We start from the raw sequence: 14,928 nt of genomic DNA, 5'->3' as shown, positions 1-14,928 counted from the left end.
TAAGTAAACCAAAGCAAAAAGAGGTTAGATAAATTGTCCAAGGTTATACATGAGATACACAAACGAGCTTCAACTTGAACACGGGAAGCCTGGCTTCCCAGCCTGCAGAGTTTGCCCCCACAACCCCTGCTACGGGACACAGACACCCCTAGACCCATAATAAGATCTTACCTACCTGGACTTAGTGCCTCCACGTAAACTCTAAATACTCTCATTCTCAAGAAGGGAAGCTTCTGGATGTTTTCTATCATAGTCTATTTTGTGCACATTAAATTATTCCCAACACGTTGGGAGTCAGGAAGAGTGGCAGCCTTTATATTCAAGGATCTCGTCCTCCCCTGTTACTCACTGCCTTCTCCAGCATACATTTGGTCTAAACCACATGGTATTGTTTGCTTGCCTTTCCAACTGGCTTCACTTTGTTGCCAGATGTTTGCTCCTGTCTCTCAGCTCTGACCATTCCACTGATCAGTTCAGTAGATTTTTATGAAACATTGAATTAAATTCATATCTTAAAAGTGAATTTTCCACAAGATTCCTCTTTTTCTTTCCCCTCGACCTAAATCAAATTAGACTACTCACTGCTTGTGAAAACCAACCCTAAGCATTTTCAATGCGAGGCTCTGTCTTCCTCAGTAACTATTGGCTTTCTCAGGACCTTTCTGAAGGCATTTTTGTCCACTTTTGTCCACTGCCTTTCTCTATTTACTAGATTGTCAGCTACTTAACCAGGAAGATTTCTCGTAATTTTTCCAAGTAGCATTTTAGCATAAGCTCTTACACAGGAGAGAAACAAATGTGTTAAGTTGAAAGTTCCCCTTAGCAAAAGTAAGATAATGTTGCCTGTGTGATAATGTATTTTCCCACCAATTCACACATGCTGAAACATCTTCACAGTCAGAGAGCAAACAAACAATGATTGGGTTAAAGATAAATGAAGAGGGAGAGCGAGGGAAACTGGCATGTAGTAATATATCGTTTGTTCTTGATGTTCTTGATGATTGGCTATCTGGAATGAAACCAAGAACTTGAGGGTGTGCAAAAAAGCCTTAAAACAACTGAAAATGACCCAAACAAATTTTGTCCAATTAAGCAACTTCTTTGGGGGAACTTGCCATCCTCTCAATTTATTCAAGCCCTTCTGTTCCTTTTTAGTTATTGTTTCAGGTTAATTGAGGATACAAAGAATTAGGTTACACTGTTTGCATTTGTTAGGTGAAGTCCCTTTTAAAATTGTGTTCCACTCCCAAAAGGTGTGCCATACACGGTAAGGTATGTAGTGCCCCTTAAGAGGGAGGACCCCCATCCCCTACACTGCTCCCCTTTCCCCACCCCTCTTGCCTCCCCCACCTTGAATGGACTTGAGTTTTTCTCTTATGTGGCTATGTATTAGATCACCTACTGGCTTCATATTAGAATTGAGTACATTGGATTCTTGCTTCTCCATTCTTGTGATACTTTACTAAGAAGAAAGTGTTCCACCTCCATTCGGGTTAATACAAAAGATGTTAAGTTTCCATCTTTTTTAGTGGCTGAATAGTATTCCATGGTATACATATACCACAGCTTGTTAATCCATTCCTGGGTTGGTGGGCATTTAGGTTGTTTGCACGTTTTGGCAATTGTAAATCCCATTACTAGGCATATACCCAGAAGAAAAAACAAAACTCATTCTATCATAAGGACGTTTACACTAGATAAACGTTTATCTAGTGTAAACGTCCTTATGATAGAATGAGTTTTGTTTTTTCTTCTGGGTATATGCCTAGTAATGTGATTACAAGATCAAATGGGAGGTCTAATTTGAGTTGTTTGAGGATTCTCCATACTTCTTTCCAAAAGGTTGTATTAGCTGGCAGTCCCACTAAGGCTACAATAATCAAAACAGCATGATATTGGTGCAAAAATAGGGACACAGACATATGGAATGGAATAGAAAACTAAGAGATGAAACCAGCCTCTTATAGCCATCTGACCTTTGATAAACTAAACAAAAGCATACGGGGGTGGGGCAGAATCCCTATTCAACAAATGGTGTAGGGCTGAGAGAACTGGACAATCACACGTAGAACTGGACCCACACCTTTTACCACTTACAAAAAAATGACTAAAATGACTAAAAATGGTCCACTAAAACTGGATCCACACCTTTTACCACTTACAAAAAAATGACTCAAGATGGATAAAAGATTCAAATCTAAGACATGAAACAATAAAAATCTTAGAAGAAAGTGTAGGATAAACTTATGATGATGTTGGACTGTGCAATTGAGCAAGTTATTAACAATTATTAATTTAATTTATTATTAAATTATTTATTAATTTCTTAATTAATTTTTTTTTACATTATAGATACTCCAACAAACTCGGTTTCCCAGTTCACAACAATCCAGACATAGCAAACCTTATGGCTGTTTTCTGAAATTGTGTGCACCCACCCACCGCCCCCCACACACAACTCCCTATTAAAAAGCACGCATACCTTCAAAACCTAAAAAATTTAGGGCCATTCACTGAAATTTAACATATTTCAGTAGCCACAAGAAAAAAACAAAAATAAATAGTAGGGTCAAAGTTCCTGTATCTTTAAGAAAACATTTTCTTCCCTTTGAATTTCACTATGTTTATTTTTAAGGGGACAGAAAGGGGAGTAGCATACTTGTTCAAGAATTTGCGTGTCATCCTTGTGCAGGAGCTATGCTAATCTTCTCTGTATTGTCCTAATTTTAGTATATGTGCTGTCGAGGTGAGCACTAGAATATTTTTTTAAAGATCTCATCAAAACTCATTAGACTAAAAAGATAGGGTAAGGCAATTTCAGAAGCAACCTGGAACGAGATACCCTACAGGGGCGAAGCAGGTGCTGAAGACACAGATGAAGATCTGAGTTCGGCTGAGTTCGGCTTGGTGTCTGCCAAGGTGCACAGGCACAGAGGCAGACACCAAGTCCAGAGAGTACAGTAGAGGGCAACAGGTGCTAAACCAGGTTACCAGGACACATGAGAGCAAACGAGTCAGAGGCAGCATATTGTAACAGGCAGGTGAAGCAAAGTGAAAGAGAATCTCACAACGGGTGCTGTGCAGCTCCACGTCAAACCAGGGGCAGGGAAGTGGGTCAGCAAGGAGCAGGGTTCTGCTGACCAGCTAATTCAGGGGTGGCTCACTTCCTTAGGCTCATACAGAAAATAGAGGCCGGGCAGAATTCAATGACTTCATCTCCTGAATCTGTATGTCTATGTGTTTATCTTTCACAGCACCTAAGAGTACGGGATAAATGCTAACTGAATGAGGGAATGAATGAATGAATTAAAATATTTTTAAGTCACTTAAAGTACTAAAACAATTTTAGAGGCAAAAATGCATCAAAATTAGGTACTAAAACTGTACTATCACTAATCCGATCAAAGCATAAAGAAAATAAAGAAAACATAAATAACAGAGTTAAAATTGCCGTTGCTTGGTACAAAACTATGACACACCTAGACAATATAGATATTATCTAAATATTATCTATTTAGACTGAAAAAATTATAAGTAATAAATTCTTTAATGTAAGTAATGGCACAGTAAGTATGCAAAACCTATATGCAACCAGTTATGAGTGAAAGATGTAATGAGAAAAATCAGTTAACTTACAGCGTCCAAAATATTATAACATGTTAAGAGGTTAAACTTATGCTACATTCTGAAGAAAACTATAAAAGAGAAAAATTTTAAATAAAATTTTTTCAGTAAAAATTTAAAATATAATTTTTTCAGTAAAAGAAGCCTACTATAAAGAACATGGTTCTTCTCCAATTACTTGAGAGAGTAAATATGCCAACTTAAACATCCTATTAGTATCTGATTATTTCAAATTTGAAAAAATAATTTCTTAAGTTCCTCTGTGAGAATAAGTACCAAAAAATAGTTCTCAAACTTTTAAGTAATGAAGGCAATGAGAAAAGCATGGCTTTTCCATTTGTTAAAATATTTTACTATCTAAAATCAAAAGTGTATCATTGAGATGAAAAGCAGCCATTGGTATCCTCAATGAAACAGGTAAGTTTTCCTAATACAGACTGTATTCTAAGATTTTAATAGTAATAAAATATTACTTACTTATGGAAAAAAATATAAATTATTCAGTAAATGATGGTAGGGAATTTGGCTGCTAAGAAAAAATGAAATCTTGAAGGGGCAGCACCTGTGGCTCAAAGGAGTAGAGCCCTGGCCCCATATACCGGAGGCGGCGGGTTCAAACCTGGCCCTGGCCAAAAACTGCAAAAAAAAAAAAAAAAAAAAAATTGAAATCAAGAAACCAAACCTTTGCCAGAAAACAAAATAGATTATAAATAGAAAAACTCTTATATATCTCAAGGCCTTGTTTCCCTTTAAAGTCCATAAATAATCTCACTCTTAGTATAATAGTTCACTCAAGGTTTAATGCTCAGTAGATCCTACCACCTCAATGTTAGACTTTACAGATTCTCCACAATTTATAAGAATTGAAGTTTAGACCATTAAACTACTTGAAGTAACCTTATTTCAACAAATTTAATGAAAGCAGCCTATAATATAATGTTATAATTAGGAAGACCTGTTATAATCAAATAAAATGGACACCAGGCCTGAAAAATCCCAGAGCAGACAAAGGCAGTTAGGCCTTGAAAATAACCTAAACCTTGTTCCACTTGCGAATATAAGCAGAACTTGACTTGAGCCATTTCTTGTAAATGCCAGTGTTAGAAGAAAAAGAAAAGTAAACTCAACAAATCAAAAGTCACCAACTAACTTAAAATTCAATAACTGGGGACTTGCCAGTAGAATAGACCAAATAAGGCATCTGCGTAACCGTGACCAATCCAATAGTCTCTTGGTCTTGTCGCTCACATTCATCCTATGAAAGCTTTCTGCGCGAGTTTCTTCAACAGAGCTTAAAACTTCTTAAACTTTGCCTCTTCCCCATTCGTGAATCACTGTTTGCTCACATAAACTTTTTAAAAATTTTGTGTCAGTTAATCTTTTAACAGAACATATTCACATAACTGAATTTCCCAGATAACTGAAGCTTATAATTTGGAGCAGGCTACCTTGTTTCCTGCTCCCACAAAACTCATCTCTACATGTGAGAAGCAATTCAATCTGACCAGAAAGCTCAGCATCAGTCCAGTCTCTGTGCAGCTATTAATTAGTCTGTACCCAGAGAAGTAAGGTATATGCCTTCAATATTTTACAGAAAAAAAAAAAAAAATCACTGGGGCGGCGCCTGTTGCTCAAGTAGTAGGGCGCAGGTCCCATATGCCGGAGGTGGCGGGTTCAAACCCAGTCCCGGCCAAAAAACAAAAAAAAAAATCCCAATTTGAGAGAGGTTTCTGCAAATTTGACAAATAATTTTTTATAAAACAAACAATATACAAGGATAGGTGATTTACCCTAGCATTTCTTTTCTGTATATTTATTTTCGCTTTAAATGTACAATGTAAAAATCTTGGGCTGATATTAGCTCTCTTGGGGATATTGTGGGAAAGAGTTAATATATCTAAACAACTTTAAAGGATAACTGGTCTATAGTAAGTATTCAATATATATTGGTGTTTCCATTATCCTTACCATCATGTGAGAATTCTGATTTTATAATAATTGAATTATGGTTTTATTTCTTCTTGGAATTATATTCTAGAATCTATGTTTTAAAGTAGAACTTCACTGAAGTAAAGGATTTGTATTTCATAAGTGACCAATGCTATTTATAATTGAAATGATACTGATGTTTACTAATGTAAAATAAGTGAACCATGTATTTGGGGGGGGGGGAATTTATGGTTCCTTAAAGCCAAGATTCAGTTTAGGTTGAAGTAAAACAAGAAAATCATATTGGAATATAATTAATCTTACTTTTGCTTAACGTATTAGAATTTAAGATGGATTTTAATTTTTTGTTTGCTAACTTTTAATTAAAATCATCGCTAGGTACATTTATGGCATCCAATGCAATGATTCGATACACAATATGGAATGCTTAAATCAAACTGATGAACACTGCTATGGCCTTACTTACTTGTTTTTTGTGGTAAGATGGATTCTTAATCAGCTGTTAGCTTTTCTTTTATCTAACTTTAGTGTGTCCATCAATAATGGGCGCGCAGTAAGTGTTGGATATTGTGCTGGGCCAGAGATTCTCAAACTTAGCTGTGCTTTATAATTATTTGCCATGTTTTTCGGGTACTTCCAACATGCAGCCAAGTTTGCAAACCACTTTAATCCCGTCAACAACTCTGCTAGCATTGACAGAAATATTCTGGTTCAGTTGGGCTGCTGTGGATGTTGAGAATCTAAATATTAATAAGCTCCCAGTGAATCCCAGGAAGTCATTGAATCCCAGGATCACTGCTTCATAAATCTTGAGGCCTGATTATTTCAACAGTATCATTTGGTTAATGTGACCGTTTTAAAGGCCTCTTATACATGGGCTATCTACTCCTCATATACAACACTGAAAATAATTTTTTTTTAAATTGAAGTTATACTAGATGAAGTGTTTTACAAATTGAGTTATTTTAAGATACGTTAAAATATTTTTATTACTATAAATCCAACACTTTGTGCGGACGTTGAAGGATACAAAAAGAGAGGGTAAGACTTGATTTCTTTTGCTGGGTTCCATGCTATTCTGACTTCTTTAGGTGCCCAGGAAACCTTGAAAGTGCAAGGTTCAGGAAGTAAAAAGGTAGCAACACAGACCAGCTTCTGGAGAGCATTTTGGAGAATGGCCAAGAGTAAGGTTAATACACGTCCTGAGGCCCTCACTCATACAAGCTAATTCCCTCTCATTGATTCTCATTAACACAGAGGCTGGGGACATCAATGATAGCCAGGTATTTGGGAGCTGAGTGACCAGGAGCAAGTAACTCATCGGTGCTTTTAAAATGTCCTTCTAATAGGAAATCATACTTCCTATACACAGCATGAGTGTATAAACACAAAAATTCAAGATTTAATTGTGACATCCAGACTTGTGTCTAAAACTTAGAAATTTCGGCTACAAAAGACAAATCCTATCATAAAATGTTTTCTGAGAAAAGAGCCTCTGATCCCATAAAGTTGATAGGGTTCACCTTTTGGGGGCAGAACACAAATATAAGAGGGTCCTTATCCAACAAAAGCAATTAATGTAACTTGCTTCTGGGTACCCTCAATGAATCCCCAACAATAAAAAAAAAAAGAAGAATTTCTACTAATAAAAAAGTTACCCAATTACTTTCTTGCACAAATTTAAACATACATCTTTTGGGCAAAGCACCCAATAAAATGTAAATAAATACCAAATAGAAATACGTAACAAGTAAGAAAAATGTCTCTTTAAAGCACACTCAAAGAAGATGAATGACGGTTTCAAAAATTATCATTTTCATTCATTCACACACAAAGATTGCATAGTATCTATTATAGATCAAATAGTCTTCTATAATCAAAATTAATTATTACACAGTTTCTGCCTTTAAATAGTGGATGATATGAACAAATAAACATTGTAGCACAATGTCATAAATGCTAGGATATGGATAATCATGGAACTAGGTATTATAATCACTATAAGCTGTGTAAAAAGAGACAATTGTGAAAAACTAGTATAGTTTGATGATCTACACTCCGCAAATGGTCTCCTCGTCTTTCCATCCAGACTGCACTTTGTTGTAGGGGCATCTGGGAGATAGCATTAAGTGCTTCCAAGTTTTTGTGGCTTGTGTGCCCCCAAATCATATTCCCAAGAAAGCAAATCATTAAAAAGGAGAAAGACTTTATCCTAAGACATTTTGTATCAATCTAGTATCAGTATTTTTTTTTTTTGCAAAGGTATAACCCACATTAATTTTTTTTCTTCTCCCTTTCTTCCAAGTATTTTTTTATTAATTTTAAATCATATCTGTGTACATTAATGCAATCATGGGGCACCATACATTGGTTTTATAAACAGTTTGACACATTTTCATCACACTGGTTAATATGGCCTTCCTGGCATTTTCTTAGTTATTGTGTTAAGACATTTACATTCTACATTTACTAAGTTTCACATATACCCTTGTAAGATGCACTGCAGGTGTAATCCCACCTATCATCCCTCCCTCCGTCCATCCTCCCCCCTCCCTCCCCTCCCACTCCCCATTCCCCAAATTCTAACTCCAGTAAGATTAGCCCATATCACAAAATCCCAAGACCAGAGATGGTGACGTGGATGTGGAGAAAAGGGAACACTTCTGCACTGCTGGTGGGAATGCAAATTAATACATTCCTTTTGGAAAGATGTTTGGAGAACACTTAGAGATCTAAAAATAGACCTGCCATTCAATCCTATAATTCCTGTACTAGACATATACCCAGAAGACCAAAAATCACATTACAACAAAGATATTTGCACCAGGATGTTTATTACAGCCCAATTCACAATTGCTAAGTCATGGAAAAAGCTCAAGTGCCCATTGATCCACAAATGGATTAATAAATTGTGGTATATGTACACCATGGAATATTATGCAGCCTTAAAGAAAGATGGAGACTTTACCTCTTTCATGTTTACATGGATGGAGCTGGAACTTATTCTTCTTAGTAAAGTATCTCAAGAATGGAAGAAAAAGTATCCAATGTACTCAGCCCTACTATGAAGCTAATTTATGGCTTTCATTTGAAAGCTATAACCTAGTTATAACCTAGTATCAGTATTTTAAGCATTTTAAATAGTTTGAGATTATGCATTGATTTTCCATGCCTTGTGATTTTTTTAAAGAATTAATTTTAAAAGAAGTCCAATGGTAAGTCTGAAGTTAGAATTACTTTACAACCTCACTTTTCCCCTTTAGCCTTTCTTTCTCTCACTCTCACCCACACTCTTTGTCTCCTTCTTCCTTTTCCTCCCCTCTACTTTTCTCTCTTTCTCTCTCTCTGTTCATCTCCATTCTTTGTTTTTACTGTAATAGACTATTAAAAGCTCCAGGGCTCCAGAAAGTTCTTGCCACTCACTTTTGAAGGTCGATCTAAATTACTGCACCCTCAGAAAATTTCACACTACTCTTATGAGATCTTGAAACATTTTACTTCATTTTTTTCCCTGTGGCTAAGATAATGTATTTATAAACTCCTTAAATAACTCACCACTGCCAAAAGTAGTATTACAGTGTTATCATATATCCAAAAGCCAATTTTATCATCACTTTAATCTTCAAAAGATAACTTATTTCATTGAAAAGTCTGGGATTTTCTTCAAAGTCAGGAAAAAATTCACTTTTTGGTGAATTAACATGGATAAGATTAAAGAAAAATCCCATTGAAATGTAGAAAACTATTTAAAATACCAAATCCTCAAAGAAATAAAAATAAAGTTTGGAAACATAAGACATCTGGGTATTTGAGAATCATACATGTAAAGATTAAAGAATTAATATATGGAAAGGATGTCGTAGTCCTTTTTTAAGTAGTATATGTTCTGAGTGCTATTGCATCATAACACAAAATCAAAAAGACTAAACTACATTAGTGCGGGGAAAAAATGGTAAAAGGATATCAAAACAATCCAAAGTCACTTCTTATATCATTTTTTAAGTATAGCAACCACCAAATAATTGCTGCCTTTTGGCAAACCCCGACTATAAACGATTCCCAGAATGGGCACAACACATTGGTAAAGTGCAAAGCGACCCTTGATTTTCACATTCTTTCTTTGTGATGTGATTTTTCACTGACCCCAAACAAAAACTGAACACACAGGAAAATAGCTTCTTGTGGTGCTGTGGAAAAATCATGCCATTGCACAGTCCGGACTAATTTTATTACAAATAAACATTATACACATCTGCAGCATGTTTTATGTTTATGCCCTTTAATCCTCAAAATGAGGGGGTTTTCTAACCATGAATATAAATTAGCAAATGGCCCATATTTCACAAAGGGATGCAATAAGCATTCTCTGTTGCCTGGGATCTGTTAGCACTTCCAGCCACGGTTGTGAAATGAGCTTGCTCACATAGAGCATGCACACGCTCCTCCCAAATGAGAGACAGAGAGAAAAAAAAATTCTCTGTAAGCAGTTTATAATTAGGGATCTACTAGATTTACTCAGGTCAGGTGTAAGGAGAGATGCAGGTTAGGAAAAGAGGCATTGGCACAGATTTACTGCTGTCATGATTATTGAGTCCTGATAGAGAGAACTAATTGATTTTGCTCCTTGCACTTTTTAAGAGGTCAGCCTAGAGTTTTCCTTTATGGGAGGAGGTAACGGAGCAAGCGGGAAACTATAGTATGGACTCTGTGACAAGCTTTAGGGCTCTGGTGTTACATGGTCCCCTGAAATGCAGAAAGAACGTCCAGTGAAAAGCCTATCAGAAAAGTCTGTAAAAACCTTAAGTTGCTGCAACAGCTGAGTGAAGAGAATAGTTCTACTGAAAGGAAATTAATGAACATGTGTCAAATGGGCAGTTGGTGTCAATTCCTAAAGGATTTGGAAGTGAGAAGTGGAGTTGAGGAAACCACGTTAAAGAATGTCATCCCTTCCTAAAAATCCATCATACGAGTCGTGCTTGTCAGAATCCACATTACAGTGTTCAGCAGAAGAGAATGCCCTATTACGGGATCTCCAACAGCCTATGAGCATCTGTTTTCTTAGAAACAAATTTAGAAAGCAATTCTATCCTCAGCCTACGTGGTAATCCTTGGATCAAACCGCGCCCACCATTTTCAGAAAGAAATGACCCTTTCAAGTCCAAAGTAACTTATTTTCTAAGTGAGTTAAAAATATTTAGAACTAAGATGCTTTTTTAGCCTTTTTCAGTAGTAATCTCACTTAAAAGAAAATGTTCTATATTCTGTCGACTAATAAATAAATAAAAATTAAAGTTCAAAAATCCTTTTTTCCTGATTTTTAAACTTAACTAAACGTGGAATAAACACAGATTGAAAATGTGAAGTGTATTCCATCTCCATCTTAGGAGGATACTACATGAAAAAGATTTACTCACAAAGATGTTCTTTATAAATGGTTTACACAAAATAATTTGTTACATTTCAGTAGAATTTATACCAATAAAAAAGCAAAACAATTATATTGAAATGTAACTTGCTTCAGCACATCTAAATCATAGGAGACTTAAAAAATGAAATAAAATCGCTCTTTCAAAAGATCCTAGGATGCCGTTTTTCATGGGCTTTTTTGTAGAAATAGATAAGACCCATGTTCATTTTTGCCTTATTTTTCTCTTTGTTTCCATTGATCGCATTTACATTTAGACACCTCAATGATCAGTCATCTCAATAATTTTAAATGAGCATATAAAAGATGAGATGTTCCACCAGAAAAGACTCTCCTGTATGTGAGTGTTATCTTTTGGCTTGGTGTTCAGAGGCCCTGTGTGCTAGTTCCAGACACCTTTCATCTGCTGAGATCCTTTGCTCGCCCTCAACTCCAGTCCTTGTAACTACTCTAAGTGGGGCTGACTGATGGGGGAAGAGACAAAGGTAGGACGCATTATTGTATAACTCCATGCTAGGAAAGTGTGGTCTCTCCATCTTTACCCTATAGTAGTGTGCTAAACTATTCTATCTCTTCCCTGCTTCTTCTCACTGCTTGTTTTAAAATTATGAAATAGACCACGTGTTTCAAGTATCCTAATTTGAACATCTATTTTGTGACAGGCTGAGTACTGTGATGTGTACATCATTATGTACCTGGAAAAATACCATTGTGTCATTATTTACTAATGGGACAGAAATTTGCATCTCAGCTACCAGCTTCTGCCTCTCTTAGCCACATAACTAGACAAAGCCAAAGTTATCAGAAAGGTTCCCAAATAAAACTCGAAACTCTTCTAAGTTAGGTTGCTCCTTGATTATTCTTTTGGTCACTATCAGGAGGTCGAGAATAAGAACTTCTTTTTGCTTGTATGAATCATGAGCCAGGCGCTTGTGCACGGCATGTGATACTGGGCAAACAGATTAAATTCTCTTCGCTTGCTTTCTCCTTCTTTAAAAGGTACACAAGTACACACATACAATACACTTGGTAAAATATTGAGACGATATAATAAGATCACTCATTTAAACCACTGCAAAAGAGGGCCTATCGCTTTCTTTCCTGATAGAATAATAGCTATGACTATATGAAATAAAAAACAAGTATATTACTACATTGTATTCTATTCATCAGAAGAGCCAATTTTTGAACATCATATTGCTACAACTGAAGAATCTTAAATCTTATGATAGTTTAGACTTAAATACAAGAAAGTAAAAGAAAAACCTATTTAAATGGTTTAATAAAAAGATGATACTTGTATCACAAAATGATACAGCAAGTCTTTTCTAAAACCACAACACCTCGTCCAGATCCTAAAATCAAGGACATGTTGAACATGTAATGCCTATGCTCAAAAAACTTTTGGCACATTTCTATTGCTTACTAATCTAAAAACAAACATGTATTATCCCTAGAAAAAAATGTCTGGGCTTCTGAAACAGTGTGAGATATGTGTATATATCTGATTAAACAACTATTTTTCCTAAACTAATGGAGAAACTTTATGGACTAAATGTGTTTGTACAGTGGTGACTATTTGTCATGGTGGACTCTGACTAAGCATTAAAGCACCAAACATTTTGGGCAATATGTCATAACCAGCCACTTGGAGGGCAGTAACAAAATACTTGGCTAACCATTCTATATTAGAGACATCTGTTTAGGTTAGTAAGCTAGTAACATCAGGCACTACTCTAATTTGGATCATCTGAATATCATAATTTATTTCATTTTTTAGAAGACATAAATGACATAGAGAAATAAGTCCACATATATTCAACATTTTAAATATTACTGATATGGACCACCATAAAAAAATGCTTATATAATATTTTCAGTGGAAAAATGTAATAATCATAGTTATATTTAAATAAAATCATGTAATATAAGATTTACACTATAAGACATTACATCATGTAAAATTCTGTTCATATAGAAAATGAGAAAATGAAAGAGCTTGCTTTATTGGGGTAAACTAGATGGATGTTTCTTCAATCATAGTTTAAATAACATATTAATGTATATTGAATGCTTATGTGTCAGACACCGTATGCTGGATTTCATTGACATTGCTTAGATATATTATTAAAAAAAAACTTATAAAGTAATGTTATTTCCATTTTACTTATTTATTTAGAGACCTTCATTTTGTCACCCAGACTGGAATGCAGTGGTGTCATCATAGGTCACTGAAACCGCTACGTCCTGGGCTCAAGTGATCCTCTCAAAGTGATAGGATTACAGGTGGGAGCCACTGTGCCCAGCCATTTTATAGACGACTTAATTGAAATTTAGAGAAGTTATAAATCTTGCTTAAGGTCAAATGATTAGCAAATGATTGAGCTGAACTTACAACTTCATCTGACTAATATTAAACCCCATATTTGTAGTCACAATACATTTTAAAGAAAAAAGTCTACTTTATATATCCTCCAGTCTGTACATTGTTCTTACTTATGAATAGACATAAGCTCATGTGGTGTTTTTCTGAGAAATAAGGTGACTGATTCATTCTGATTTGCCAGGAATCTTCCCAGTTTTACCACTGAAAGTCAGGCCTCCTGAATCCCCACTCAGTCCTAAACAAACCCACATCAACTGGTCACTCACCAATTGGTAGGAAAAATCCTAATGTTTGCAAAATTTTACTTTCACATTCAAAAATCTGGGTGACAAGGGAAGAGGAAGGCAGAATTATGAAGAAGACTTTATTTTTTGTACCAAAGAGTGTTTCTTGGTTAGAAGAACATTCCTTGTTACCTTGCCTGGAAATTATGCCTCCTAAGTGTCATTTTGTGGCTAGTCATGAGCTGAACACAGAATTTTAGGACCCATGTCCCTATAGTCATACTGAATGACAATCAGGGCTGAGAACACAGAGCAAACTATACACTTCTTGAAAGATCTGAAGAGCAGCCTGTTTCCCCCTTAGCTTGTCCTAGACTTATTTCTTTGGTGTTGTTTTTAAAAGGCTGCCCCCCCCACAAGCCTCTCAGCTGAAGCCCTCCCTAGTCTAGGCCCAGCCCCACTTCTCTGCAAGACTCCCTGCCTCCACCTGGAGAGGGCAGAGGATTTGCCTTCACTATCTTTCCTTTTTCTCTCTCTGCCTGTGCCCCTCCCCCATGTCCTCTGAAGTGACTCAAATGTTCTGTCAATCTAGGTGTAAACCTATTTTTACCACAAATCAGGAATCTCTCAGCACAAACTGTCTGCCGATTAGGTAAGTTACTGGTGCGGGAGCTCATTTTTCTCACTGAGCTGGCACAAATTTAAAATATTCATGTGTCCCTTCTGAATTTTGTCTTTCAGTTTCCTCCTATTATTTAGGGACACTCTCTGCCACTGCTGGGTGGCCTTCCGCCTGAGGTTCTGTTCATTTTCCTTCTCTCCTTCCCCTTCTCTTTCTCCTTTTTTCTCCCCTCTTTTCTTTCTTCTCTCACTTGTCATAGCTGGAAAACTTAGAATCAGCTCTGATCTTTCCATCACACATCCTACCTTCTACTTTCTCAGCTAAGATTGAAATTTTCTTGAACTCAATGATGGAACAATGTAATGAAATCCCTCATATATAATCCTCAAAAATATCTTCACCCCATTTCCGACACTCATCGGTGTCTCTGTGTTTATATATTCCTGAGCTTCCTCTGTCACCATAATCCTGATACACAGGTTTTCCAAAAATCTGAACTTGGCTCCCTAGAATTGCTGAAAGGACATTTTAGGAACTTCAGCCCCAAACCGTGTACCCTCAAGTCTCCTGTTCAGGAGAGACTCTCCCTTGTTATTTCCTCTACCATATACAGAACCACATTTCTTTCCTTCCAAATTCCTGTCTTGGTCATTCATTTTTGTGACTTTTAGTTCATGTTCTTGTCCCTCAGTAAACT

General features: G+C 36.1%; 1 long non-coding RNA gene and 1 other non-coding gene across 3 annotated transcripts in view; both read right to left on the bottom strand.

Moving 5' to 3' along the window:
* Positions 1 to 14,928, bottom strand: part of LOC128582237 (uncharacterized) — a 49,045-nt gene that overhangs the window by 30,240 nt on the left and 3,877 nt on the right. The gene's annotated exons all lie outside the window — the stretch shown is intronic.
* On the bottom strand, positions 2,648 to 2,754 carry LOC128582772 (U6 spliceosomal RNA). The gene has a single exon (XR_008379216.1). It is a non-coding gene; the product is annotated as a U6 spliceosomal RNA (small nuclear RNA).

Source organism: Nycticebus coucang, chromosome 3 (assembly GCF_027406575.1).
Source record: "Nycticebus coucang isolate mNycCou1 chromosome 3, mNycCou1.pri, whole genome shotgun sequence".
NCBI classification, from domain to species: Eukaryota; Metazoa; Chordata; class Mammalia; order Primates; family Lorisidae; genus Nycticebus; species Nycticebus coucang.
Note: the sequence above shows the minus strand (reverse complement) of the source record. Positions and strands in the feature narration are given on the sequence as shown.